Raw genomic sequence first — 6,101 nt, forward strand, 5'->3', positions numbered from 1 at the left:
ATTGTTGTAGAACCACCTATAGTGCCTGAGCTCAGGGATAGAGCAGCTAGCTGTTCTTCAGGTCCCAACAAAGAAAGCTGGCAAGGAGGGGAAAATTGTGGAAGAAGGGTATGAAATTTACGGCTTGTACTGTGTTGAAGGAAAATTTGATGAAAATGATGTATAGATGGTATTTGACGCCGGTCAAGCTGGCTAAAATGTATCACAAAAGCGACAATAAATGTTGGAAATGTAAGCAGGATGTTGGCTCATTCTACCATATGTGGTGGACATGCCCTAAGATAAAAGGCTTCTGGGAAATGATTTATAATGAGTTGAAAAAGATGTTTAAAAACACATTTTTGAAAAAACCGGAAGCCTTTTTGCTTGGAATAATTGGGGAAGAAATCCCCAAGGACGATGTTAATTTGTTTATGTATGCCACCACAGCCGCTAGGATCTTAATAGCACAATATTGGAAAAAAGAGGAACTGCCTTCGAGGCAGGAATGGCAAATGAAAATGATGGATTATATGGAATTGGCAGAATTGACAGGAAGACTCCGGGACCAAACAAATGACAAAGTTTTAAAAGATTGGAAGAAATTTAAAATATACATAGGGTATGAATTTGAAAACTAGATTTTGAACATCCAGGAAAATAAAGAAGTTAAGGCAATAGGGAAATAATAGAAGATTGAAAGGGAGAAAATATGATAGATGATATAAAGATGAAATTTTTGAAGTGTTAAAGAGACTATATGATGGGTAAGAAGGATGATTTAGAAACTGCTACAGAAGTTTATAAAAAAGAAAATCAGATAGTAGGGAATTGGGGAAGCCAGAGGACAATGAATATTAAAATGGATTAGAGATGATATATTTTTTTTTGTTGTATTTTTGTATTTTTGTATTTCTGTATTTTGATGTTTACTTTTTGTATTTGTGTTCTGTATGTGTGTTGATAAAATGTTTAATAAAAAATATAATTAAAAAAAAAAAAAAGAAAGCTGGCAAGGAAGTGTATTGCCACATATCTGACCTGCCCTTGGCTACATCACTGGGCTTTACTGGCAGAGTTGGGAGGAAGGGTGTGGTGGTTGGAAGGTCAATGCAAGGCAGGAGCAGCAGTGGCTCTTGCTTCAACCCTCTCCCTCCCTGTAAGCATAGCATTGCAGCTGATAGGAGGCTAGGTGCCTGTTCCCAAGTTCGATCCCTGGCATCTCCAGTTAGGACTGTGAAAAGCTTTTGTCGAAAACCCCAGAGACAGGTTTAAGTAAAAGTAGGGGCTTATGCAAAGCGTTCAGTCTAGGCAGTTGTATTTTTATTTATTTAAAAACCAAATAAAATTTGTTTTTTTAAAAATAAATAAATGAAACTACTGAGCAAGGTGAACCATTGTTCCCATAATATGTACAAGTTTGGTGTGGTTATTAAGAGCACCATCTATAAACCTGGAAGTTCCGGGTTCTGAGTTTGGTTTAGCCATTGGATTTTCTGGGTTCTGCTATCAATTGGCTCTCACCATATAATATGGGAAAATAACCACGGATGCAATGTTGCCTTTGGGATTGCTGAGAAAGACAATGTTTATTACTTTGGCGGGGTGGTACAAAATACTAAGGTAAGTAATTGCTCTTCATATATTGCAAGGAAATGTTTCACTGTCGAGCCCAGTGGCATCCTTATCTGTCATTTAAGATTATATATCTAAATCTAATAAATATACTGAAGGGTGGTATATAAATCTAATAAATAAAATGAAATAATAAATAATTGTCTTCTGAAATAGGATGGTATTATAGCTTTCATTCAAAATACTAAAACAGGTATTGCAGAAATCTTAGGTTGCAACCCTATGTACACTTCCTGCCCCCTTGCATGCAAGTAAGTCCCTCTGAACTTCAGACAGACATGCATCAAATCGCTCTATTAGGGTATTGCGGTGCAATGAACATATGTGTCTGGCATATTGGAACACCAAGCCAGTATTTCAGTTTCAGAATATTTATTGCAAGACAGCGTTAGAGTAGAATATTAAAAGGGGGAGGTAAATTTGATTATAATTTAAATTCCCCACTAAACAACTCAGATAGCGTTTACATCACCCATAACATTTTACAGAGAGCCTTACTTTTACTTCACATTTTGTAATAAATGATGCCAACACATAAATCAGCTATTATAAAGAGGCTTTTAACACTATGTGATAGTCCCTCTGCAAAAACCCCATAGATTTCTTTCCATTCACTTACGGAAAGCGGGGGATCACGATCACCCCTGAAATATAATGATCAGTGGCAAAACGGGAAAGAGAAATAGACATTCAGAAAATAAACCTCTTCAGCTTAAGTAAACAGAAAGGTTTGCTGAAAAGTGATCAGAACAATAATATTAAAAGTTTTGCATTCTGAAAAGAGACTGTTATCTGAGGAGGCTATCTTACCTCTGTATCTACGCAGTTGTGTCAAGAGCTGTGGTTAGCTCTCAAACGGATATAGCGTGTGAGTTTCCTTTCAATCAGAATTTCCTTTGCCTCGTCACCTCTTCTTTCTTTTTCTTTTTTTCACCAAGTACACATTACCAGCAACTTTTCTTGTAAAAAGGGCAGGAGGAAACAGCGTTACAAACATGGTTACAACACATTGCTACTATTTGAAAAGTGTTCACGTTTGCAACAACATTGCTTCCCCTTACACTTCCTAAATTTGCAATTGGTAATGAAGGGTGTAGAGACCATTATAGGCTTCCTTTCCCGTGTTTTCTCTCTCCTGCCCCACTTTCCCCCTCCCTTTCCTTCTCCCTTCAGTTCAACCTCCCAGGTCACCAACGGGCATCTAGTTCTGGGCCTCTGAAGTGACACACAATGTGAGTCGGTCATTTCTGACAGTTGGGAGAGGCACTGACTGAATCCTCTCTTGCCCTTTTACACTTGAGCAATAGATTCTTGCGAGTCTGCCCTGGAACGAAAAGCATATTACCCAGTTATTTTTATTTTAATGTACGGCCGTACCTTGGAAGTCGAACAGAATCCGTTCCGGAAGTCCATTTGACTTCCAAAACGTTCGGAAACCAAAGCGCGGCTTCCAGTTGGCTACAGGAAGCTCCTGCAACCAATTGGAAGCCACAAAAGCCCTGTCGGACATTCGGGTTCCAAAGAACGTTCGCAAACTGAACAGTCACTTCTGGGTTTTGATCGTTCGGGAGCCAAACCGTCCGAGTACCAAGGTGTTTGCGATCCAAGGTACGACCGTATAAGGGTGGGAAAAGTTGAAGGTATTGAGCATTCCTTTCCCTCTTGCCTTTTCATACTTGTACAATAAATTATCAAATTGATCGCAGGCAGGCTTCTGAGAATGGCCAGACTGGGCCTCTGAGGGAGCCTCAATATTGATAAAAAGAGTCTGTGGGCATGACCTCAACAGTGATCATTCTCACTTTGCAAGTGAAAGAGGGAGTCTGAAAGACTGAAGATCCACAGCCTACATTTGAAGCACATGATTTCCTCCCAAAGAATCATGGGAACGGGAGGTTATTAAAGGCACTGGGCACTGTAGCTCTGTGGGTAGAAACTACAGTTCTCCTCCATATATCTACCCAAATTTTAAGATACTCTCTGGATGCGCAGCTCAATTTGCCATCAAGTCAATGAAATTGGTGGTTACAACAGAGAGGGTCTTTTCAGTGGTGGCACCCTGGTAATAGAACAGCTTTCCCATAGAGGCTAATCTGGCACCTTCTTTACAGCACCAGCTGAAGACTTTTAAATTTGTATTTTAAGCCAAACTAAAAAGTATTTATTCTGTCCCCACTAGGGAAAGTTTTATGTTGTTACTTTTACTGACATAAAAATGTATTGAGGACTGGTCATATGGAAATTAGGGATGGGGGAGAAATCTGATTCAGTTTGCATTTAAAGGCAAACTAAAATTCACACTTGTCCAAATTTTGAAATGCGGTTCCTTCAGTCAAGCAATGCCTACAGAAATCTATATAATGGAGTAAAAATGCTACATATTGGTGAAAATAGCACACAAAAATTCATTATTTTGGGGGAAACCGCTTTGCAAGAATATTGCATATTCGGCAAAATTGCTTACAAACATGTTTAATGGCAGAAATGTGGATGAACATGCTGATGAATTTTCACGAGGATTTCTTTTTATTAAAACAGCTGTGGAAATGTGGAGAATTTAGGAATGGAAAAAAGGGAAACAGAGAATCCAAAACGACAGATTAGCTCATCCATTATGAACAACACCTATTGGCAGCTGCCACTTCCAAAATATAAAAAATGTACTACAAACAAAAACATTTTAGCCCCTTCAATATTATTTTGCATCATTATTATTTATTAGATTTGTATACTGCCCTATACCTGCAGTTCTCAGGGCAGTTCACAAGATAAAAATAACAAGCTAAAACTAGAAAACACATAATCAAAACAAAAACAAAAACTTACTTATCAAACCTTTATTAGGCATTTTACAAGTAAAACCATAAAAGAGAAAATCACAATTAAGAGCCTTGAAGCATATATTAAAAAGGCGGCAGCTGGCTACATAGACTGAATAGACTGATTGTGTATATATGTGTGTGTGTGTGTATTAGTATCATGAAGCCCGTTAAATTAACGGGTGCTAGAACATGTGATTCCCCCCGCCCATTCCCGCTCTCTCTCTTCCCCTCCCTTCTTTTCTACACCCACACGCGCTGAGACTCTCCTGGGCTGCCACCGGCGCTGCTCCGCCTCCTCCTCCGCCGCCGCCGCCGCGGTCCATGCCTAGGCAGGGGAGGGGGAAGGTCCCTCTTTCCTTCCTGCCCTCCCCCTGGGCTCGAGCCCCCTCCTTGTCTGCCGCCACCACCTCAGGACCAGGACCAGGCCCTGCCACTCCAGCGGCTGCTCCCACTGACGCTCTCCCTGTTGTTCACCCCCCCTCGGCGGCCGCCGCCGCAGTGCTACGTGGCCGCCGCCATAGCCAATCAAAGTCAGTCAGACACAGCCGCACGATTGCACTGTGAGGGAAATGGTAGGCAGGGGGGGAGCGTGTGTGTGTGTGTGACGCCCGCTTGCTGCTGGTCGCTGGGGGGGAGCATGGGGGGGGAAGGAAAAGAAAGCAGCCTCATCCTCGCACTTTAGCACAAGCGCAGTGAGGCACTTTCCGGCCGGGAGCGGCGGTTGGCGGCCGCAGGGAAACGGGAGGCAGGGGGGAAGAGCGTGTGTGTGTGTGTGTGTGTGTGTGTGTGCGTCCAGTCTCTGCGTCCAATCCCTGTGTCCCTGGGGCACATGCGCAGTAGCGCAAACCCAGGGACACAGGGACTGGACGCAGAGACACTTGGACTTTATTATATAGGATGTAGACTCTGGGGTTTTCCCTGTTAACCTGCTCCTTGAAGGACTGCTACCAAAAACTCGGCTACCCCCGCCATTACCCTTTGGTCAACGTCAGATAGGCAGAATCCCACACTTTCACCTTGCTGGGGTTCCAGACCACCCAAAAGAGGGGACAGCACACGTTGACGGAGTGTACTGTACAGTGGACAATGAAAGAAAATATGTTCTATAGTGTCCAGGACATTCATAGAACATCTGCAGAATCTCTTGTTTCTAGGAATGTTTTGATATCTTCCCCTGACAAATGCCGAGGGAAAAACATTCAGACGGGCCAACATAAAAGCCCTATGTTGGGCTGGGATTATTAACTTAGTGACGTAATTGGCTCTGCTATCTAGGATATTTAAATCATAGAATAAATTTTGTTTGCAGCTGCCACAATATTTTGTCTCTCGACATCCTTTAGTCTAGTTAGGATAAAAAAAACAACCCAATAACACCCCCACCCACACAAATGTGGTATATGGTTGATGCCAGTCTGGCACCGGAATATACAGATTGTTTACATCTGTGGTTTATCTGTCATTGTAGTATCTAGTGAATATGAAAAGAATGAACTTCTGTCCAGTTGAAGCAACTCTAAAGTTTAAACTACCAGATGACATGTAGTCATGGTAAGCATTCCTCGTGAAAACAATACTCTGGTGAGAAGCCAATTGTGTGGTCTCCGAAAGCCGATCGATTGTCAAATGATTTATATCTGTGGAATGCAAACATATGCCTAACAT

The sequence above is a fragment of the Zootoca vivipara genome, chromosome 4 (genome assembly GCF_963506605.1).
Source record: "Zootoca vivipara chromosome 4, rZooViv1.1, whole genome shotgun sequence".
NCBI lineage: Eukaryota > Metazoa > Chordata > Lepidosauria > Squamata > Lacertidae > Zootoca > Zootoca vivipara.